Consider the following 25057-nt stretch of genomic DNA (forward strand, 5'->3'; position numbering starts at 1 on the left):
GTAAACCCATCTCGCGATCTGAGGGATCCACGATTACCATCGTTGCGTGCATAAGAAAGTGAGGCCGCAGAACAAAGGTGAGACGTGATTTACATGTTGGCTCTGGTATATCACGACATTTGCATCGCCTGTTTGCTTCGAGCCCCGTGATAAATAGCCGCGCTCTGCCGTAACGTTTAGCCAATCGTATATATATACACGCGGCACCTTTTCAATTCACACAACTATGATCCAGATTTACGTACGGAGATTTATCTTCGCGAAGATAGAGCCGCCGGTGTACACCGGCTGATTTATCACTTCTTTTACAAGCCGATTCTTCTGATGATATTGCTTGCTTTGAAAAGATTCTGCCTCTTCCGTTATACAAAGCTGTTTCCTTTGTATATTTCCCGCATAGCAGGAGCATCATTACGTTAAAAATGGATATTTATGATGTGTGAAGTATCATGATAATTGAATGTTAATCAGTTGGAAAATCTTATTTGCTATTTTTAAAGCTTTATTTAAGAAGGTGTATTATATATTTTAAGATGTGTAGAAGACTGGGAAGGGTTACGAAGATTAAGATACCTTGCGTTATGTACAACTGTAACGATTGAGATGGACGGTGGCTTCCGAACATCTTTCTTCTTGTCGACATTAACAGGACAGAAGGTAAAGGCTGAGAAAGGGTGAGAAATGCAGGAATGAACATAGCCGAGCCGGTGAAGCGTGAAAGATTAATGACGGACGGTATTATTTGTAACTTTGCTAACCCACCACCGGTTGGCTCACATCGTCGGCACGAACACGATTAGGAATGTAGAATATTGATACCGATCATTCGACGCGGCTAATTTGGCAATGTACTTATAGCGGTTAATAAATCGCTTCGCCGACGGAATAGCGCCAAGTGCGCAAATCGCGGATTGCGAACTTGGCTGAACCGGCAATCGTTAATATCGCGAAGGAATAAGCGGCAAGTGAAACGCAAAGAGACCTGGATACTTTGCCATCTACGGCCAAAAAAACGAGGTGACGCGCCGCGGCGTCGTTGTGCATTCGCGATGCCAGGAAGCGACGCCGCCGCCGTCGCCGCCGCCGTCGCCGCCGCCACCGCCGCCGTTGCTGCCGCCGCCGCCGCCGCCGCCGCCGCCGCCGCCGCCGCCGTCGCCGCCGTCGCCGCCGTCGCTACCGTTGCCGTTGCCCAGAATACAAGGGGGGAGGTTATTCGCTCGCCTACCCGGAATATTTCTCGTTTTGCGTCGCACAGCGCCGCGGCCAAACTCATTGCAATTCAGATCGCGTAATTACATGCGCCGCGGCGGACGACATCTTGCCGGCGATGCACGCGCGTTGCGCGCGATGTGCAGTCGCGGGAAAATATAACAAACGGGAGATTACCACCGGCTGTTTCGTCGCGCTGCGCGCCTCCAGGGTCTCGTGGGACCTTCGGCGCCGGTGGATCTCATATTCGGAATTGCGTCGCACAATGGAACGAGATGAACAATAAGCCGAGCATCACAAATGGCTCTTGATCTTCTCATTTCATGATTCTTCGTTTTGTTAACCGTCTAATAAATTGTTTGCGCTTTTTCCGTGTACAAGTGAAAAAAATTCGTGACACAACAAACGTGTGCACGCCAGCCGAATTTGATATATTATTTTACACGACTGCATAATGATTGGAATCGATAAAGGGTCAAATATTCAGGTTTTAATTACATTCGTTTCAAGTTGCTGTTAATTAATCTTTAAATTATTCAAAGGCATTTTCTTAAAGTGTATGTTTTTACATTATATCTCTTTGTGCGATGAAAATTACCTCGTTTTTATAAAAATGCGTCAGCATATTCCACACTCTGCATTTCACGCTGCATTAAAAGACATTGGCAGCATAATTCAAGGTGGCTTACGTAGGTATTGCGGACCCTTAAAAGAAGCGCGTTTCATTGAGCCCGGTTCGTAATAGCATTGCTGATGTCGTGTTGGTAGCAACGGCCTTAATGCCGCCTGTGTGTTGCACACGTAGCAATGTCGCTGAGGCCTGGCTCTAAATTCCGGAGCGTGTGCATCCTAAGCTCTCCAGGGATAATAGAAAGTTAATGGCCCGTCTCGTCGCCGCTCGATTTCGCTAGCGCGGTGCAGAACGTATTGTTAGAAGACACGTGCCTGCCCTTTCATTAATAGAGAGTGGCTAATTTGGTCGAGACGTCTCTGGCAACGACGTGAACCGATGTAAAAGAAAAGAATTACCTTGATAATTAGGGGAAAAAAGGAAAGCGTTTTCTCCCGAAACGTTCTTGCAGATTGCAAGTTTTCGCGTGTGCGGACACCGTTTCTGCACACGACGGTCAGTCCTTTTACGCGTTGCTCCCTGATCGATACGCCTGTTTGCAGTAGTATAACGCGACGTAACTTGAGTTGGCGTTTCGCTTTACGATAGGCGGACACGTCTGCCAAAGACTGCCGTCTCTAGAGTCAAGTGTATTCAAATTTCAAACTTCAATAGCGTCCCCCGTATCCGGTGCATTACCGATCGGCCGTCTCGATATATTCATCGTTATTCCCGTACAATTCGAGCACAATCGGAGCGCGGCTAAGGGATGCGCCCGTTACCGCAACCCAGCACCGCGTCTCTGATACCGGAATACTCATCTCACTAATAGTCGGAGCTTCTCTATCTTCCACCTCTGTTTCTAGAGTCGATTGTGAATCGCGGCCTAAGGGCGAACGGTTCCCTCTGATCTCGCGCCACGATATCAAAGTATGCCAGATAATGCTGTCTCTTTCTCTTCCCTCCCTCGCCCTTTTCTCTCTTTTCGCAAATGTTCGCCGCGAGGAGATGGAAACGGCAAAAAATTATAAAACACAACCACGGCGACGGTAAATCGACGTTTTCCTGCTCTCCTGCGAAGAGAGAGCTCGCTTAAGCGTGAAACGTATCTCCGCGTATTTTATATTCCGCACGGCTCTCCATTTATTCCTGCCCGTTCGCGCGAAGGTGGTTGCTAGACATCGATTTTACCTCGATCCCCATCTCGGCGCGCCCACCGCTCGTAAAATGACGCGCGAATAGAGAGGAAACCTGGAAACTAAGCTCGGGGAAACTGGGTTTCCACGGAGTGACAAGGAATATGATGCAAGCGAGATTGATATTTCTTGCGCGCTTTATTTCAGTCTGCTGCTTGATTATTGCGCGATGTGAAGATAATGATGATGCTCACAACCTCGGACACGCATGCAAGATGAGGCGGATGCTATTTCGAGGCTATTTCGAGGCTATTTCGAGGCTATTTCGAGGCTATTTCGATCATGGGAATAAATAAATAGAACCGCTGCGGTGCGTAATGCGATCGACAAGTTCAACAATATAATATTACAAATAATGATTAATTAGTAAATACAGATGACAATAGAATGAGAATAATTGATTTTCATTACATTGGACTCTGTGAATTTTTTATCTTATTTAATTTTGTCTTATTTTGATTAAAATAGCTCCTTGGACTTGCGCGCGAAACAGCTTTACTAACAGCTTTCTAAACTTTTTTCTCATTTCTCTTTTAAATATCCGGTTTACTGCACACTTGAGATAAAGAGAATTTATGTCTCGATTCAGCAAGCTTTTGCAATTAGAAAAGATATAATTAAAAAAAAGATATAATCACACTGTTTTGCATAATCGCACAGAAGGGAGTATAAATTCAACGGCTGATTATGAGCGCGTACTGTGCAGTTTCGCGCAGCAGTAGCTTTCAATTATGTAAACCCATTACATGTGACGTCACCACTGTATTTATTATCAGTGGTGTTGGTAAGAGAGTTTGCGTAATATTCCCGGTCATTGGACGGACGATGACTTCCGAATGCCGCTCGTATCTCTTCCCTGCGCAAACGCACCCCTCTCGCATGTGTGCATTCAAGATGCGTTTATTATGAAAATAAGTGTATCCAGGGCGGTCGCGGATGTTCCGCTCGGTAATAGCTGTTCCTGCTACGTCGCATCCCTCGAAAAGGCGTGGGAGTAAACGGGGATGAGTAGGTATTCGTGAATGCGCCAGCTACAGACACGCGGGCAAGCGTATGAAGCGACGTTCATACACACACACACGCGCGCGCGCGCGCGCTATCTTCCATCGTAGTCTACTAGTGTCCCTTCGACCCACGAGCGCGCGCGCGCGCGGGCGCACACTTCTATTCCATGTCGCGGTGCACGACGTACTTCGACGTTTGGAATGGGCGCGCCCTCGGGCTGTGCCAGCGGGATCGCCAGAGCGGATGAAATCGTCGACTGCGATCCCGGCGATGTGTTTCCCGATAACGTTAAATCGTCCAATGCAAGGGATTTCTACGGAATACCGGCGGCGGAAGCAGGCGATGGGTATCGTAAAGCGAGCCGCATGAACGATAGCCGGGGAGATCTCTCCGCAGAACCGAAGACCGCGCCTAGAATGGGGATTCGCGATAGAACGCCCTGTGGTACCGCGGCGCTATCAATTCCTGGCTGCTGACCGCAAAGTATTTCAGACGCGTAATACTTATTAGTCGTAGATTTCCCGTTCTCGCTTAGATCACTTAGCTAGATGAGATTGAAGTGAATAACATCCATTACGTGCTCCGAGCTGAAAAAGTATCGTGCCGTATGAAAGACTTTCGCGTGAAACGTAGAGCGAAGACATAATAAATAAAGAATCGCGCCATAAAATAGGATTACTTCGGAAGTTTTTAAGCGTGGCATTTGTTAAATGTATATATTGTAGTGTAGCGAGAGAAAGAGAGAGAGATTTTCTGTCGCCGCAATGTATTAGATATAAATTCGAGAAGTCCATTCTACGTATGCTGGCGTATTATTAGTTTTATCCATCGGGAACTATCAAAAATAAAATCAGAATTCTCGAAACTTTGTAAATTTCCACGAAATAATGTAGCAGCTTCACACGTACGAGTCCATTACATTTATTACATGGTTTAGAATGGGAGAAAAGAGTTCTTCGAAAAACCTGCATGCGAAACAGGTACAATAGAAATACAATACATATAGTAAATAAAGGATTATACAATCGATAATAAAAAAGAGGAGAATCTGCGAGCTTTCGTATTCGGGAACTACCCAGGTTTTTCTTTCATTTGTCTGCTCTTTGATCAATGTGCGGCCAATTTTAACAAAAGCTTGAGATATCAATAACTTTTCATTTATAGATGTTTGAAAAGGAAGATATTTGGTGAATTCAGCGGTTCAATTGGATAAAAAAGCCTTATTTTTTGGATAATATTAATTGAAATTGAATAAAACATTTTGCCATTTAATTTGTCGAGATATTTAATTTTCTAAATTTATAACAATATATTTTTTTAATTGAAGAGGAAAATAAAAGGATCCGTAGAGCGATAATTTGGAGCATTCTGTATATGACATACAGACGACACATGATAATTGAAATTGCATAACGTGTATTGAACATTATTTGAACGAATTTCAATGTGATGTAATCGGGCGCTTTTCGGACGTCCCATCGTCACGGTATTCAATGATTATGGCGTACAGAAGATGATCAGAATTTCCAGTCCATTGCTTTTGAAACACGATACGCGATAGGATATTTTAGATTGGGGAATATGATCTTACTCGGGAATATGATCTTATTTGCGGGTCACCTTTTTTGCATATCACGTTAATGCCAAATTTTATTTCGGACTAGCAGTGGTCTCGATATTACCTCTTACAATATTATCTCTCATATTTATGGTTAATAGAAACTTTTTGAAATTATTATCTAGAAAAGGATTGCATTGCTCAAAATCGTGTGAGAATACCGTTTCGAATATGGGTTTCTATGAATAGCTGCCAGCGGAATGTGGTATTCCCTGACTGCGCATACCGGAAAATAGCATATCACTGCTGGAGATTTAACCTTTAGTTCTCGAGTGGAGGTGCAGCATGTGCTATCCTTAGCATGCACGACCGTTACGCTCATCTCTTACATATCTGTTAGGTAATAAAAAAAAAGACTCGTATCAGATTTCGTCCAACTGTAAATAAATCATGAAATGATTTAATTAGTAGAATAAATTTGTGATCGAATACAGATACAGATACAAAATATCACTGTAATTAAGTCCGATTAATATTTATTACGTCAACACGTAACGGATATTCTTTTTATATTCCCTAAAAAGATATTTTGATTTATGGCCTTTATAACGAGCGTCCGAGACGTGTTACATCATTCCCCTTCCGACCCTCAGCATAATTAACGTTCCTGATGAATTAAGCCTTGAATTGCTGCATAATGTTCTTCACGGAAATATGGTTCTAATTAAAGCTGAATGTGCCACGGACACGTGAAATTTCCGTTTATGACGTTAAACTTATGTTCGCGCCGCGGTTCCGCCATATTCGGCGAGTGTCCCGCTAACGTTCCAACGAGGGCATGCTTTTTACTTTAATTGCCTCCTATAAAAGTGACAAATCCGCAAGGCTCCCCGAAACTTTCTCCATTGGCTCGCTGCCCTGGCCAATACCCAAATATACCTACTTCATTTGCGAGAGAGGAGAGACGCTCTCTACGAGGGACTTTCCCGCCCGGTCCGAATATAATAGATAAATGTCTATTCCGGGCTTGTGCCGACGACGGAGATACGCTTTACGTTCTAAATGCCGGCCGTTTAGATATGCGCAATATCTGCGACTGGCGCGCGATTTGTCTCTCCGGCGTGGCGGCAGTTCGGAAAAAGAGCCGGGATTGAATGGATATATAGCCGGCTTTCTCGCCGAACCCGGTGCATCTATCTGCATGCGACGAAGGGAGCGCAGGACGGCGTGCGGGGGAGACGCGGAGGCGACGCGATCGAAAACTTTCCGGATTGCATTGCGAAGTCGACGGACTAGGAAAAGAAAGGGGGAGGGGAGGGGAGAAAACTAGTCTTTGACTGTATATCTATGACCAGCATCGGCACTTTACCCATAAGATCTGCATGCCGAAATTTGCATGCGATACGTTTAACCTTTCTGACACTTTCTAGTTTCGTTCTCGCGAAACGAAACGATATAGAAGCATATGCGCGATCTTTTTGCGTCGTTAGATATTGGAAATGTCGGGATCTTAGATATAGATTAGGATATAGAGCCCCTGAAAATCGCCGTAGATTTGTGACGCGTTTTGAAGCAAGAGTGGAATAAATCACTTATCAAGTTCTATTTTGGATTTCACGTTTGTAGGAAACTTTATATAAATCGTGAATTTAATCGAGTCGTGCTTTGAACGCTTTGTGTGTACAATCAGAGAAAAAAGTGCAGACGAGCCAAGAAAAACCGGAGGTCGCTTATCGACTCTGCAGCATCCCGCTGTCCCGTGAAGAAATATGTTCTCGCGAGGCGACGCGGCACAGAGATTTCGGGGCGTACGTTTTTTGCACATCTAGTCGGCCGACATTTTTTGCAGATTACGGTCACGTTCTCGGCTCTCTCTCCCTCTCTCTCTCTCTCTCTCTCTCTCTCTCTCTCTCTCGCTCTCCCTCTCTCTCTCTCTCTCTCCAGAAGCGTCGGGATCGCGCCTAGTATTGCGAAATGAGAAATGTCGCGCGTGATGACGCCTTTGTATTTTCTCCGATACGAAACGGGCGCGAAATAACTTTCGAGTAGGAAACATGCTGCACGGCAAGAGCAACACGATCACGGCAACGAAATTAACGCGCCGCGCGATGTCTCCGCGTCTTGAAATCTAAGATTAGCGCGCGCAGAAGAATCGTGCGCGGTTTTGATGCGGAAGAATTTATAGCAGGCGTTAAAAATACACGTTCGTATACCCTTTATTTTCGCTGCTGATTTTTAGGCAGCCGACGACCTCTCGTCAAGAGAATACCTCGGGAACCGAAGCGGAAGATAAATGGCTGACTGCATGATCTCCAGCGTTGCCGTCACGTTAGATATTCGCAGATTTCTCAGATAAATTTTTAAATAGATGGTGACATATGGCTCACATGGCGAACACTTGATCGCTCTAAATCGTGAGATTGTTTATAGCGTGAAAGATTGCGACAAAAGTCGGGCGGATAATAACGAAATTTTTCGTCACTAACGTATAGGCGCGAACTGTGCCTTCCATCGCCAATATTCCACGGTAATACCGGAGTCAATATACGCGACGCATCGTGAAAATGTCGAATCGCGAGAACCGATGTAGACATCGAGCGAGAGCGCCCCAAGCGCTTTTTGCATGTCCTACTGTCAGCATCAGGAAATTCAATTCGCGAAATTCATCCGTCGCGCGAGACGAAGTCGGGGTCGAACGGAAATTCTTACAATTCCCGCTGGCAGGAGTGAGGGGGAGGGAGGGGGCTGGAGGCGCCAAAGCGTCGGATTTGAAAAATCTGTTTTCGCCAACGTGCAGGTGACGCCGGGGCTCCATTCTCCCGGCCTCGGAAGACGTCCTTTCTCGAGCCGAGTGAAAAATCGCCATAGGAAAATCCTCGGGGGATCACCCAGACGTCCGGGACTTCTTGCGACGGCGTCGACGACGACGACGACGACATGAATCCGTAATATTTACGACGTCAGCATTCCTGCCGTGAATATATGAACTCGTCGATAGCGTATTTACGCGCCGTAATCAAGCGAAGGTATCAAGCGACCCTATTCCAGTCTTTTTGTTTCCTGCCGGATCGTCTGTTAATCAACTCGAGATAAGAAAGAACGGTTCTTGTATTTATTTGTGACTTACGCAGAGCACTGAGGCGCTATTGCACATCAATGTGTAATTAAGAACTGTGATTTATATTTCTTCCCGCGTGCCCGTTTGTCTTTATTTATTAAGTATTGCACATTGGAGTTAAGTTTAATTGATTTTTATGTGAGAGGATTCTTAGAAGAGGCTCAGCGAAAAATCGCGGAAAGATGAATGTCTTTCGGGAGGAAATAAAATTGAAGAGATTTCCGAGAAAGATTACAAAGTGTTAATTTTTTTTTCAGTTTTTTTTAAAAGTAAAAAATAAATGATATAATTTATTTGATGAAATATTTCATGTGTTTAAATGTGTTTATTGTATTAATTTCTATTTTTTGACACAAGTTTTAATTGTTATTCTGAGATTGTTACGTAAAAATATTATACAGACTCTGATCACATTAGTCACATACTCCTGTTTTTCTCATTAACATATCGCGATTGGATCGGTTGTAACGCTTTCTCAGCGATCTCTTTAATTTTATTTTCCTCGACGGAATTTATCTCTCATCAATTTTGCTTACGGCTTCGCCATTCGTCGAAATGCATTACGCTTATTCGACGATATCGGCACGACTGATTTGATATCGACATCGTGATGTCATTAACCTTATCTTCTTCCGGCGGCTCACCGATTTATCTTTCATCTCATCGCATGATTTTATACAGCCTCCCCAAGTTCACGATTCGCGCATAGGCTCACGGTCGAAGTCTCCTTTTTTTCCAAGTCGCTTTTAATCACTCCATTCCGTTCTCTGATATTCGATATGACTTTCGCACATAAGCAAATATTTGATCGAGTCTAGCCAGCGAATCTCGTCTGTCTGCGGAGTAATTCCCGCGTATTATATCATCCCGCGGTCGGAAATCCCTTCGTGCAGATCAGCTGCGGATCGACTTTTCGTGATTAGGCTTATGCCAACAGTCGTTTGTGAAGGGCGCGGTCGTCCGCCGCGGGCTTTTACGGTAAGCTCGAAAACGCGCGAGAGCGCGATAATTATTTCAATCTCTTCATCGGCGAGCACTCTCGGTAATGAGAGACGTTTTCCCAGTAGGCGAGTGTGCATACGCTCTCGTTCCTTCTCGCACGTTTCGGACATTACGGTCAGCGTTTTAGTTCAACCAGGTTCAACCGCTGCACAAAATACCCGACTCCACCATTTTTCAATGTTCATTAGGAATTTCAACATTTGATATTAGTATTTCATTACATTTTTGTTTCTCATATCTTGTTTTTTATATAACGGATTTTGCACAAATTTTATACAGATTTTATTTTTAGAAATGGTTTGTATTTTTGTATCTTTTTACTTTTTCGCGTATCAAATTTAAAATATTATTTTCATGCGAATGGTAATTGCGTAAGGTCAAGAGGAGGCCTGTGTGGCAGAATTGACTTTAGAATATATACGCGCGTATATGCTTATTGCACATTTGCAATTTTAATTTGGCGCAACGCGTGTTTCGTAACGCGAGCACTCGTGAGCCAAATATAACCCGGCTATCCCAACCGGCCCTTTTATGACCGTTCTCCCTTTCTTTCCTCCCCCTTGTATATATGCGGCCTTTCTTCTCGTTCCTCGGCCTCGCGCAGCTACTCTCCCTTTCCCCTTGCGTCCGCGATTGCCTCTCGGTGGTGGCTTGAAAACAGGTTTTGTCACTTCGTGCAGACGCTGTGTCCGCTTGCGCTGGGGAGAGAGAGAGAGAGAGAAAGAGAGAGAGAGAGAGGGAGAGAGAGGTAAGCGTCTTGCATATTAAACGACACGTTAAACGCGATAGGTACAAATAGACGCGTAGTCATGACTTTTCTGTTTACGTTTACACACGTTACAACGCTGTACGTCGTATAATAAGGCGCGATACGCCGGCGCGTGCACGAGGATCGCTGCCACGAAGCTTCCCTTCGCGACTTCTCCGCGCGGGACTCCGTAAATCTGAGGGCGCGGGGGGCTTCGCCGTTGAAAGCCGCATCGTGATATGTCTCTCGTTAACTGATTTCAAGCGTAGGAAGCTGTTCGCTAAATCGCAACGGGATATTTGTCATGCGCGCGGACGTACACGCACGAAAATATCGCGGTAAACCGTGCGGTTGTAACATTGCTGTCTTGAATGCATGTCGTTCTCTCTGTGACAGGGTAATAAATTAAGTGAACCGTTGAATGAAATGTTTGCGGTCTTTCGTCCGCATGATATAAACTTTTATGTATTTCTTTCTACAAGACTGTAAAAAATATATGGCAATAACGCCATTGATTTGTATATATGAATTTATATTAGGGAAGTTTACATGTATTAGCAAACAATCGTGATCTCTTATCGCTTTTTAATCAAGAATGACGCAAAATAAATGTAAATTAAAAACTGAAATGTTCTGAGCAACTACTGCGCTGCTACATCGAATATTTCCTCTGTACTTCCATCAACATTAGCCTTTTATACGCCATTTATTTCGGTGCCCTAATCTCCATTTTTATTACTTTATGCATTTCTCTTGTGGAACACCTTTAAAACACTCTGTGGTTCTTCAGAGTGTAACAAAATGTATCCTTTCCTCTTTATATCACCTTACTTTGAGAAAAAACGACTCATGAAGCAAACCACATTATTTTTAACTGCGTTCTTTGTTAGGCGTCGTTCTAACGGCACGACGGTACATTTGCTTAAAGACAATATTCGCGCGTATACATAAACCCAAATGGCGCGCATGCACTCGGAACTAACAGGGGCTTGGAGAATCCTTAAAGTAAATGCTCGCGGGGTCGAGAACTTACAAGCTTGTTGTTAGTAACTTCAAGTCGGTTGCCAGTTGTTGTTCCTCGCGGTTTTGCGACCGCCGCCGCGCCTACCGCGATAGCAGTGATGCGCGCATTGCGGCGAGGAGAGGGGAACTTACGGGCCGCGTTAAGAGAATTCGACGTTAATGATCGCGGAGAGTAACCATTTGCTGTGTTTATTGCATAATTGTTGCCGTTGCAATCATTGTAACTGGCAGTGCGAACGCGGTTGGCAGACGCGCGCGCGCGCGCGTGGGAAATGCAGGGAAATACATATGCAGTCGTGGTTGGATGCATAAAGTAGCGTTACGGCTTCACGCCGGTCATTGCACAACGTTTGCGCCCGGCGCACGAATTATGGGAGACATTTGCGCGGTAGTTATCGTTTTCGGGTTATTAAACCATTTATCTGGCGCGTAGCTCCTTTAAATTCTCAGCCAACGATAATGCTGCGCGCGACGACGGTCTTGTCCTTTCGTTTCTCATCGTCATCGCGCGACCGGAGATTACTTTTGTTTATGTTGGCGTCGAGCGCGTCTCACTGCACATTTCGCTTCCTTCAATACGATTCTCGAAATGTTTGATGTAAAATTCGAAGTAAACGAGACGAACGATATACGAAGATATACAAACAACGCATATAAACACAGCTTGTATGTATCCGATTCTGAATAGAATTGTGCATCCACCGTCGACGATGACAGCAAATATGTATACGTGCATATGTATATAACTGAGTATTATTAAACAATCCAAAGTAATTTTGTGGAACGAACATGAACGTTACATTTAGATTATTACATAGACCTCTTTAAACAAATTATAATTTTTTCGCCCTGTTTTATAATTTGAATATTTAAACAAGTAATTGTGTTTTAACGCTTCAGCGCTACGGTTGCGCAGTGTAACGACGGTTACACCACTTGCAGTATTAACGCCACCATTACAACAAAGTTTGCGATATTTACCCAGCATTTACATTCAGCACCACGTTCACATACCACAAATATCCATTAACACCCTGTGCTCGCAGAAGCGCTGCACTCGAGACGTCGAAAATTGGCGCACTCCCTTTCTATGTCGAACCATTAAAGTATTTGCTGTCACTGCAAGCGAAGTGACATTTGGAAAACAGCATTTCCAGGACTTTTATGACTGCCTCTCTCTTCTCCCGCCTTCCTCCGAATATATATTCCCAAATAAAGCTTTCACCACTTTCCGGGCTCCGCTGACTGCCGCCGAGGGGTAATAAAAGCAATGCGGTTCCGCGATGCGCGCCACGTGATGCCGCGATCGCGCCGCGGCGGTTGTCGCATTTTTTCCGCCGATAAATCCATCATCGACGCAACGGGCCTGCAAAGTTGCGGACGAGCGATATATTAAGACAGGCACGCGGCGCGAGAGCGGGCGGTGAGGTCGAAACTTTCTGCGCGTTAATCTCGCATGCGTTGCGCCGGTCGGCGTTTCTTGCCCGCTTCAGCCAGCACCGCGCGCCCCGACTCGCTCGAATATTTGACGTTAATGATTATAAAGTAACCGGCGTCTTCCGCGCTCATCGGCTAATTGCTCTGTTTTAAATGCCTCACGGCGTATGCCAGCTATGTCCGTCGCACGGAGCGGCGCGACAGAGCGCCAAGACCGCGCAAGATTTACGAGTCGAATCGAAGCGACGTGCTGAGACAATTTTTTGTCTCACCGTCGTAACATCTTCGGGCGTCTCATTTTTATTACAGCCTTCGGTATCGTCGGTATTTTTATAGTCATCATAAAAGTCTCTCACACACACAGACTATTTTTTAGTCACTTTCACAGTAACTTTGATAGAAAAACAAATCAAGAATATCGCAATTTCTTTTCTCAATAAAATCTTTTATTTCTCAAATCATTCTGATAGAAGATTGTTGGGGTGAGTTCAAATAACTCAAGATAAAAGTAAGAAGAAAATATGTTACTAACATTTTTATTATTTTTATAAACTTATTGTTAGATCATTATTATATAATTTATTCAAAAGTGATCAAGTACAATGTTTTATTAGAAAACTAAGATAATTTTGATTTTTAAACAAAAAACTAATTTGATATCGTCAAAGTACCGGATGTTAAGGGATTTATCGATGATCATTGCGGTGATTTTGTTTACTTTTTGTGCTTGCATTGCGATAGCGTTAGAAAACAATTAGCGATCAATTTCTTTCCCATGTGATATATTATTGCAGCATATATTTCTCTTGCTACAAACGCTTTTATTTAGACATTAAGACGGCTGCAACCGATGTATTGACTCAACAAATATTTGCCGAGTCGACACGAGTAGGCATCGCGTGGATGCGGTAACGCGTGCTACTGTGACAATGGTACACGATGTGGTGAGATTCATCAGACGATTGTAGTGCGTTTGGCGCGTTGAATGTTCGACACGCTTTCGGAATACAAATTTAGATCAAGGTTCATTTTCGTATAAAAGTATTTCGTGCAATCGATGCGTGAGAATTGTTAATCTGATCGCAGCGCTCAAATCGCGATTTAAATTCGCGTCAGCGCACATTCAGCGACGCATATGTATTAAATTAAATATCACGTTGTGAAATGCGATATAGTTGGTTGATATTAAGATAACCATAACAGAAAAGAAGTGTCTCGTTATGTTATGGCGTCTCGTTATGTTATGGCGTCTCGTTATCATGTCGCGCTCTGTGTACAGCGCTGGAATTAAAGAGACGCTAAAAGGGTCCGAATATTTATAAAGCGTGTCGGTTTCTGTGTATGTCTCTATTTCTACTGGAGTTGTGCTTTGTGTTCACGTTTCTCTCTTTTATTTCAGGGAAAGCCTGTGATCTTCAGCGTCGCGTTAAGAATGCGCCGAGCTTTTTACAAGCAAATTGTTTGAAGATGCAGCCTGGACGTTTCGTGCAAATATTTATTATTCCTTGCGATGCCACCATTGCGAATTATACGTCGTTCTGAAAGGATCGCATACAGAATGCACGTCGACCAGTTATCAACGCTATATTTAACGCACCAAGGTAATATCGTTTTAAATTCCATTTAAGTAGTACGTTCACGGACAATAAAGATCGATTAAGATCGCGACTGCATTATCGTAACACGTGATCATCCATTGCTTCTCGTTAATGCTACCTTACGTTATGATCAGCGGGCATTGCGGATGCATCTTGCTCCAATTGGCCGCCTCTAATAGGGCCTAATTGTTGTTCATTGTTGCACTGCTAGTGTACCTCGTAATATCTACACACGAGTGCATCCATATATTGAGATACAATTACGTACAATTAGATGAGAACATGATTATATATGTGTAGACATAATTACATACATTTTCACATGCCCTGTCGTGCATCACATATCAACAAGTTTGCGATAAACATGCATAGTGTTTAATTTTAATGTTATAATATGCATATAACGGTTGTTAAACACACGCTGCGCGTCTAGTTTGTTGTATCGAGAGAAAAAAAACGCGTGTCTATATTATCTGAACGCATATCTACGTGTTTGCAGTTAAATAGTTTAAGTATTTACGCAGGTGAAACTCCACTCTCTTCAGTTACTTGCGTCGTAATGAACCGCGCGCTATTATACACTTAAAGTCACGATAACTCTTCCGATGTTTAATTTGCCGTCCGGATGAAATAAGCGTGCTTATTTATCTTTGCGAACGCTTTCATCCGGTTTCGCGTTCACTTTCCCCCCCGCGACGACATATTTCTGCAGATATATCCGCACCTTTTAAGTAGTCGTGCAATTATAGCCGACAACCGGTCGGTATAATGCGCTCAGCCGTTAAGCAAATTCGCGGCAAAATGCATCTTGCGTCGATCGACTAATGTGATGTTAAATTTAATATTTATTTAGCTCGTTAAGTATATGTATAATTAAGTCCCGTACAAGTATCGTTATACGCACATATTCACGATGAAATACGAGGGCGATGATATCATTTAATGATACAAACTGTATTATACGCGCGTTTGAGATTGTCGATTTGTCGATGTCAGAATATGTTCCAACGAGTTCCTTGCGAATCTGCACCCTGCAAAAATAAATGAGTGGCATTATTTGCGAGTATTGTGCCCGACTTGTAATTTTAACGACGGAAGATATTCGAAGGAAATTTTTCAGGTCGCTCCATTAATCTCTTTTCGCACGGGCTATTTAGTTTAGGGGATTGTCGTTGTTCGACCCTTCGTTGCTAATATATCTTCCAGTGAGGCACAAATGAAAGAGCCGGACGAACCGAACGTGACAGACTGGTCTAGATCTCAGCATTAGCAATGCGAAGATGCCTACATGTCCGTCTTCCGCGAGAGAGAGAGAGAGAGAGAGAGAGAGAGAGAGAGAGAGAGAGAGAGAGAGAGAGAGAGAGAGAGACGTCTCTACTCGAACGTGCTCTCGCGTGCGTTCTCTCTCTCTCTCTTTGTCTCTCTTTCTCTTTCTCCCTTTCGCCTTTCGTTCGATTGCAGACTTCCATTTGGGTCGCCGCTGTCTGCTTTCCGGAGATGGCCCGAGAACCAGTTCCATCGCCCTAGCGTAAACGCGACAGGAGACTCTGTCGCTCCCTCTTGGGGTCGTCGCATTCTCCTCAACCGAATAATTAGTTTTACCGTCTTCTTGTTTTCCTTAATCCAAATGTTGCCCGAAAACTTTCTATTTACACGAACGCATCTGGATACTTTAAACTGGCGGAATCACGGCTGAAATATTATTTTAAGATCGTTACCTTTTACATCTTGCTGTAAGTAGATCGAATTTGAACTCATTATTCAGTATAGATAACTTGCATCAGGAAACGCAACTTATAATACTTTCGGTTTATCGTGATCGTAAAGTCTTTAATATCACATTAATTTTATGTGAATAATTTATAAGTTTATCGTAAGTAATAAAAAAGCTTTTTAATCTATTAACATAAATTATGACACTATAACTTACAAATTTCTTTTCACTTTTCGCCTTTTTTATTGACTATAATTTTTTTAATTTGCTTATAAGTTTACACGGTTTGCGTGTTAAAAAAATATGATCGGATTTATTATTTTTATGTTGTTTTTAATTATTTTAATTATTATTACGATAATATTTTTGATATTTATTTGACTTTTCATGCATACACCAGCAAAAAGGATCGTTGCGAGGGGAAGGTTGTAAAGAATGTTTGCTGCTTTCTTGACTTTTTTCCGCCACGCTTAATTTTCGTCTAATTTAAATATATTTCGCTACGCATTATGCACTTTCTAAGGCTATCCGCAATCTACGCGAGCTAGGTCGGTGGCGAGCTGAAGGGCTCCATAATCATGGTGAAATAAGCCGGCGCAGCTGGCTCGCTATTGTCCCGTATTACGTAAACTTCACTACTCCCCACCTGCATTATGCACCGACTTGCGAACTCGCGCACTGCAATTCGCGGACTCGTTGCCAGAAGCTCGTGCTCGGCATTCACAAAAATGAAAGCCCTTTCAGAAGTCTTTTGAAGAGTCGTATAATGAACCGTGGGAGGAGATTGCCCGCGTTTACCTGTTTTAGGACGGTGTTTTGAGAGAAAGAACAATTTTCAGCGCAAGCGTTCTTCCCGTCTCGTTCCTCTGTCGCGTTCGCGCGCAACGAGTTCACCTCGGGGGCTCGGCTCGATACATTGCATTTCGTAATTGCGTGCGAGCGAAAGTCTCAAAGTCGATAATTAAACGCTGCCGGCGGGACTCGCTTCTCTCCAGTGGGGGAGGGGTCGGGCAGGGGTCGGGCAGGGGTCGGGCAGGGGGTTAAGAGGTGAGAGAGGAGTCAAAGGCACGTAACGTCCAGGATTTGCCGACTCCATCGTCCTATTTGCGCAATAATTTCGCGCGTGTAGCTTTTCCGCCGGCTGCATAAATGTCACGCTCGGTGGGTATGTTACGCCTTGGCTTGAGAGTTGGCAAATTGGATTAAGCGGTGTATCCGGGGCTCAAGGAACTAATGGGTACTAGGGCCACCGGCTTCCGCTGACTATAAAGTTCGCTGGGCTGGCTGGCTGGCTGGTTGGTTGGTTGGTTGGTTAGCTGGCGCCTACGCCGATGCTGCGAGGTAACAGCAGGCGGCGGTGATTTCGGCTGGTAGAGACTAGCTCATGCCGCTTTAAACTGTCACGCGTTGACAGCGGTCTACCGCCGCAGCGGGGATATCTACCAAGTTTATTATCGCCGACGCAAATCCTGGTCGCGGTACGGGCGCCGCTGCGGTTCTTTTACGCGGATCAGAAATTCTCTCGCAGCTTTAGCGGCGGATTTAACGCGCGGAGCACGGTGCGAAGCGGGGAAACAAGAGTATATCTAGTATTCCTGGAGCGAGTGTAATCCGGGAGGTAAACCTCTATTGAGAAATAAGAGATAAAGTTACGGCGGGGTATTCCGAGAGTCATTTATTGCTCAACAAGTTCTTCCGGAATCATTTTCACTTTGAGTGCGTTAAGCTGTTTATTTTCTTTCAAATGTGCGACGCGCTTGTGCTCTTGATTTCCGACATTTTCGGTTCACGATAATCGATTTAGCAGTCAAGTTGCGTGAAATAAAATGGCTTGTCAGCTGCTGTATATTTATGGATATTAATCTGTCGTATTTCTCTTTTTTATGTAATACATATTTTTCTCGACATTGTAAATCTACAGCAGGCAATAATACATTTTTGTTAGGAACTTTATGCTTACTCGATTAAACCGGATTACGTTGTTTGCAAGGGAATGGTTGGGTCAAATGATGCGCGAAATGCGGCAAGCGGGAAACGCAATATGCGCTCCGCCTGCGGAGCCTAGCGTTATGGATTTCTACGGCCGTTCGGCTTATCTTCTTTAACTTTATCGATTAGCGAGCGGTGTGCGAAATAGGTTAAGCAATGTATTAAGAGATCTCGACAGCTCGGGCGTACACATATGTAGACGATTGGATTTCCACGAATATAGCGCGCGTACGTGACGACGGTGCATTATCTCTGTGTACGTCCTGCAGCAAGGCGACAGGATTGTTCGCGGTAGGACTCTTTAATGGCACATTAGAAGCACTCAGCATACACTGGTGTAACCCCCTTCGGAGATCCAATTATTAAATTAAGTTTAATGGTTGCTAATAGCTCGGATTAAAATCTGTCTGGGATTGTCTGAGAGTTACTTCGGAGGGAGAAATAGGGCTTAAAAATACGAGCGACTACTACCGCGTGAGATGGACAAGTTTCCGGAGAACAGTTCGTCCAGTTCCTTAAAGTTCGGAACCTCACCTGGCCGGTAATTCGCAGACTGAAGCTTGGATGCCGGAGTTTCGTCGAAATCATTCATTGGAAGACGGTCGCGTGGGAGGAAGGGAGGGGGGGGGGGCACAGTGACCGTTTGCTACGAATGAATAAAGTTTCCAAACAAATTTCGCCGGGCGAGAGGACGTCGTTTGCAGTTCGGGATTCGCGGTAAACTACCCGCGAAGGAACGCACTGCCGCCATCAAACTCGACTTAGTCTCCTTAACCGGGTGGAGGAAAAGGGCTGGGAGGGGTGGCGGGGACCTTAGGACGTTAGGAGAGGCGCCGCCGCGAGTTTGTGAGGTGCGCGCGGAAAGGAACTGGCGAAAAACTTGGAGTCGTCGCTAAATGCCGTAACTATTCTGCTTAAACGCGGCAAATGCCCTTCGTGACGGGCATTAGCCGTTCCCGTTCTGTCTGCGGGGACGGCTAACAAAATTGGATTCCGCCCACAGAGCGGTGTTACAACGTCTCGTATGAATAAATTCATTCACTTTGGTCCCACCATCCTTCCCCCCCCTTCAGCTCTCGCTGCCTCCTCGTCGCTCCTACTCCCCCTTGTTCTCTATGATCTTCCCTTTATCCTTATGCCTCTTTAGCATTCATGCCGGAATGAGCCTGTTCTCGGTGCATTTATTGCGCCGCGCCGCACTGCGGCCGCAAACGGGAGCGCCGTTTAAAGCATAATTTGAAAAATGGAAAATACGCGGGTAGTCGCCTTTGATAATCTAATAGTTTGAGTAATTGTTCCGGGTGGTCGTCGCTCTCACGGGGCCGGGGGAGAAAGCATCGCGCGTAAAATTCGCGCCGCGGGCGAATTGCGTTACGCAATTGAGACACGCAACGCGTGCCGTTTCAGTGTACATTCGGGGGCGAAATTTTCACACATGTGTTGGAACGATTATAGCGTTGATGACGAAAAATTTGCGAAAACTGTAAATGGAGCATTAATTTCTGGTTTACGATACGAGTAACTTTTTTTTTATCCTCGCGCAACTTTTTTTACTTTACCTTTTAAATCGCGACAGCTTTAAAATGAGTCACTTAAACTGTAAGAACGTGACAAGTATTAGCGTTCTCTTGTCTCTCGTCGTCATATATAAGCGTCCAATTACTGCTGAGAGAGCGTGATATCAAACAAAACAGCGCCGGCTTCGTAACGCGCGTCCCCGAATACATGTTATTATCTACTTGTCGCAGACGCGCGACATAGCGATATGTCCTACTACTCGGTGTGTGGTTTTTAAATTAGCTGACGTCGCATGCGCGACTTAACGAGCTACGCTAATTAAGATGATGATGACCGTACGGTTGATAAGCACGTAACGACGAGCCTTTGCTAATTACCGCGTGTGCTATACCGGTGATTATCGCTTTTCATGTTACTCGGCGGAGGCATGAGCTAGGTAATTAATATGCAGGTGTACGTAATATTGCGCGAAATGGAATTATACGAAACGAAGGTAGTAAACCGAGCGTGGGAATTCGCAATGAAACTCGATGAATCGCGAACAGTTTAGCGGAGACTTTTGAATATGTCGCCACACCATCTAAAATGCACGACTCTCCTTAATTAATTCGTTGCACGTTTCGTCCAAGTAGCTACCGAGAAAAATACCGCCGGCTCCGAGGTCAAATGTTACGTAATAATGGCTATAGTTTAAAAAGTTAAATCCCTCGTCGCGATGTAATTGCGGCGCTATCCGAGTTCCACGACTTTTGTCACGATATCCACATTCCGGGCGGGAAAAACGCGATTCGTGCCTGCCCGCAATCATTAAAGGAATTAACGTGCGCGAGAGATAACCAAGGTAAGGAGATTCACATTTCTAATTAGTCGTAGGAACGCGATATCTCCTTTTATGCGACGCCACCGCGGGAGAGAACGACGCGAAGGGCGCAGGGCATTTGCATGAGAGATATTCGAGAAATCGGCTGGCGGCCAAAGCCAGCTAGACTTTGGCGGTGGAACTGGCTTCCGGTAGGGCAATATTCCATCCTAATATACCCGCAACGTATTCATGATCGGCACGAAAATTGGGTTAACGTTTAATTCCGATAAAGGCTTCGTAATTCTCCCGGAATGACGAGATTGCGGCATTGGTTGGTATTTTTTTATTCGATTTCCAGATAATATCTGGACCAGATAAATTGCATTACTTTTATTACATTTATTTTAATTTAAAAAATTGTACAAGTGCATCTGTCGAATCATAGAAGAGGGGAACGTATTAAATTTAAAAGTTTATCTCCATTTCACTTTATATTTCTATTTGCATTCAAAAAGAGAGAAATATAATTTTTCCAATTTCTCTAATTTTCCTATATAATAAGTGCGCAATTTTAGCCCTCCGGTGTAATAGACAAGCTGCGAGAAAAAGATTCTCTAAATCCTCAGTGTTCTCGCGTTCGCATGGAAACACGTTTCTGTGCAGCCGGCGGCCGTTTCAAGATTCTTATTAAAACTTTGCGGCGCGGCACTCGTAACTCGTAGTTATGTTGCCCTGACCGAGGAGAGTGTACGTGCTTATTATATACATAGTATATAAGAAAACGCCGGACACGGCACAGATGGGAAAAGTAGGATGCGGCTCTCTTAGGAAGATGTCCGTATCAGGAACATGCGCAATCGCGATGCACCCATTGGAGGGGCCGATGGCTCGTGAGTTCGCGATAAGAACGCTTCTCATCACCCAGAAAAAGCGACTTCTCTTCCTTTTCCTTTATTTTTTTTTTTTTTTTTTTTTTTTGTACGGTTGCTTGAAAGAGCGACGCCGGAGGCGAAATCTTTATGCGGGAGAGACATCGGTCGGAGGGGAAAAAGACCCACGGTGATTGAAGCATGCGGTCGTGCGTCGTGGCAGGTGCTCGCCATATATCGCGCAAACCTCGATCCCGACAATCGACCGGGAGGAGCATCCGTCCGGCGCGCGACGGAAAGCTGAATGTGATCGATGGCTCGCGTATTGATCCCGGGCTTTCGAAACTAGAATGCGTCGGGATGTAAGAGGATTTCCTGCAACAAGATCGTCGCCGATGTATGCCAGCGAGGGGGGGGGGGGAAGGAGGGGTATGAAACAACGTAGCGGCACGATACGCGGCACAACATTCTGCGCCGTGTTGTTTTCGCATGCTGATCAAATCGGCGGTCTTTCTCCGGCCGTTCGCTCTGCCGCTCCGTTCAAGCAGTGTTTAACGCTGGGAACTTCAAAGTTTCGAAGGAGCGCCATTGTCGCGTACGTACTGAAAAGTGCATTTGAGGTGCAATGAATTACCCTTTGACGATCCGCATGAATGGCGAAGTAATGCCGGGGGACATTCCAAGCCGGGAACGTATATCGCTCTTGAAAGACTAAACCTCATTCGCGCGCTCCATTTCTAGCTCCTGCACGGGCTTTGGAGCTGCCGTAGTCGCGGAGTAAGGAACCTTTGAGGCTTCTCCGACAGACTGATTTAATGCGTTCTCGCGGGGGCGTGCGTTCGCTTCCCGCTCCCCTTTTTATTCCGACGACTTTAAATGGCTGTCGAGCGGACGCGATTACCAGTAGCGGCGGCTTCGTCGTCGTCGTAACCAAAGCGCGCAGCAGTCATTTACACTTTCGCGTCGTCACGCATTTATCGTCGGTTCTCCGATTACGGGAAAACCGGGTGCGGCGTGGGTTTAATCCGCTTCTCTCCCTCTCTCTGTCTCTATCTCCCTCTTCCTCCCCCTTCCCCGTCTAGGCAGATTCCTGGTGTCGTGCGGCCACAAACGAAGTTGCTGGTTCAAGAAAGTACTTTCAGACGGAAGAATCGTTTCCTCGACGCGCTTCACCAATGCCGTCGCGTTATGCCCTTCGGACTTTTCTTATAAACCAGCGAAGCGACCCGCATCTTTTGCATGCTCCATTTTATTGGTATTCAACGAACGGAGGATTCTACCTCTCGTCTGCAAAGTTGGATTTTACGCGAAAATTTGAAAAAAAAGAGGATAAAGAACGAGAGAGAGAGAGAAAGAGCGAGACGTAGAGCTATAGAGTCATTATGGATGTATAATGTTATTAAACGCGACTCATTTCCGCTCATTCTATTTCATTTCCCAAAGGCAATTACATTAATTATTCGCATGGCGCAGCGACATCCGGAGATGTTGATCAGCCGCGTGAGAGGACGGTCGGGATCACTCCGAGCAAATGATTGATCATCGAACGCGCGGCATAACCGAGACACGAGCGTGTACAGCGCGTCATATTTCTCCGCATTCGCGCTACATCCGGAACACGACTGCCAGGCATTTCCTCCATCATCTGGCTTAACGACTTCGGCGGGAATTCACGCCTCGTGTTTAGCGTAACGAGGCCCTGTCTGATTCTGACATTTTGTTTGGACACACACTCGTGTCTACGTTCGCGAGGCGCGGCAAGACAGATACGCCAGGCTTGACGTCGGGCGAGTCAACAGCGAATATGGGATATTCGCCGTATTTAACCACTTAACCGCGTGTATGCACGCCCACGATGTTAAGATGTTAACGCACATGTATGATTTATCATGATGCGCGTGTAGTGTGTGCAAAATTATTACGACATATTACGTACTTAGATGGAGTTAACGATAAATTATTATTGCGTGTAATTTTTCACAATTTTCAAAACGCTTCGCAGTCTTATTGAAATAAGAATACCACTGAAACAAAATAGGATCCTTAATTCTCAATTTCAATCAAAAATGAGTAAATTTGAAATATTGCAGGCTATTTTAACCCAATTGAATTATATTTTAAGGCGAAATTCTTTAATAAAATTTGGGTTGTTTTTTACTTAGCAAAAATGTCAAGAGATATCATTATTTACTGCGACTTTTTTATTTGCAATATTATATCTTTCAGCAAGCAAGTCTCAAGCAAAATGTTGGTTAAAGCAGAGTCCATTTCAAAGTAAATTTTTCAGTAAAGGAAATTTTATTACTCATCTATATTCTTCTATTTTAATTTGCAAAAACTTTTTAACTAGGAAACTTTTGCTCAGGAAAAGAAGCTTTAGATTTGTCAAAGTTAAACTTTTCTTTCTGTGCAAATTTAAAAATTTTATATTAGAGTAAAAATATATAAAGAAAATATGATAAATTATTTGAAAATGATTTTATCTGAATTCTTGATGCAAATTGTTTCTAGATATACTTTTAAATAAAATGTAAAATAATTATAAATATAATAAATTGGTAAATATAAGGAATATATTTTTACAGTTTCGACAAGTTTAAAAATATATTCACATTTAAAGATTGCTCACTAATTCAGAAGGTAAAAGATAGAGATATATTTGCAGAATAAATGGTCAAATTAAGATTTAAACATCCGCTTCTAATAATATCGCATGATTTTAGCTCGCATAAAAGTTCTTGCGAGCGCAGTATCTCCCGATATCTCGATACAGCTAGTTGGAAACGAGTTCGCCGTCTTGTTTCATGGATAGAAAAATGCACTTACGATCAATTAAGGCGGGTTATGTTACCGAGCACGATCTCGAGCCAAGGTTGATATCAAGGTTGAAGCACCACTTTCCAAGCCATGTAAGTATCATCGGGACGATGTGGTCTCGTATTAAAAGTGCGGAATTTATCAACGGGATCAACTCTGATATCGTTAGGGCCGACCGGATCTGAAGACGACGAGGCGTGTAGAGACTCGCCGATAATTTTTGCAATATGACGCTAGAATTGATAAGTCGATAAATCAGCAAAACGGATTTTGTATCGACTTGATTAACGTTTCGTGTAAAACTGTTGAGATGCCATATAGATTGGCATTGCCAGTTTGTATCGGATATAAATTGAATTTGCATTTTATGCATATATTTCGTTACGATGATAATTCTCGTTCTCGTTCTCGTTTATCGAGCCGGTAAATGAGATATGATAGCCATATTTATAATAAAATTGATTTAATAACGTAGTTTTAATTAATAATGTAGAAGGCAGGCTTTCTCGGTGCTCCGGCAACTACTATTTAAATGAAGCGATTGTGTAATATATAATTATAAGATTAAACGAACTTACCTGTAAGTGAAGTTCTATCTTAATTGTATGAAGCGCCTCTTCCGAAGAGATCAAACTGTAGTACCCCCTGCTTTACACCGATGTCGCCACAATTTTTTAAAGTCTAGAGCTTTTTATGCCTTTATCATCCTGGCGTGCTAGCGCATCTCTCATTCGTATTCAAAGTGCTCCTGCCGTAAAATCTTTTTAGGGAAATCTCGAATTTGGTAGTCGAGAATTAGGGAGTGTTTACACACTGGGAGGGATTGATCTCTTCGGAAGAGGCG

General features: G+C 44.1%; 1 protein-coding gene across 5 annotated transcripts in view; it reads left to right on the forward strand.

The window, feature by feature from the left end:
• The window catches only part of LOC105678048 (beta-4C adrenergic receptor-like), a 194683-nt gene that overhangs the window by 119263 nt on the left and 50363 nt on the right, over positions 1-25057 (forward strand). For 3 of the 5 annotated variants that reach the window (XR_010890754.1, XR_010890757.1, XR_010890755.1), the window contains exon 6: positions 14306-14398. The gene's annotated coding sequence lies outside the window, so the exon portion shown is untranslated. Of the gene's footprint in view, positions 1-14305; positions 14508-25057 lie in introns of those variants that run through there. The other 2 variants (XM_067357283.1, XM_067357287.1) reach the window with 1 other exon arrangement.

The sequence above is a fragment of the Linepithema humile genome, chromosome 1, assembly GCF_040581485.1.
Source record: "Linepithema humile isolate Giens D197 chromosome 1, Lhum_UNIL_v1.0, whole genome shotgun sequence".
NCBI classification, from domain to species: domain Eukaryota; kingdom Metazoa; phylum Arthropoda; class Insecta; order Hymenoptera; family Formicidae; genus Linepithema; species Linepithema humile.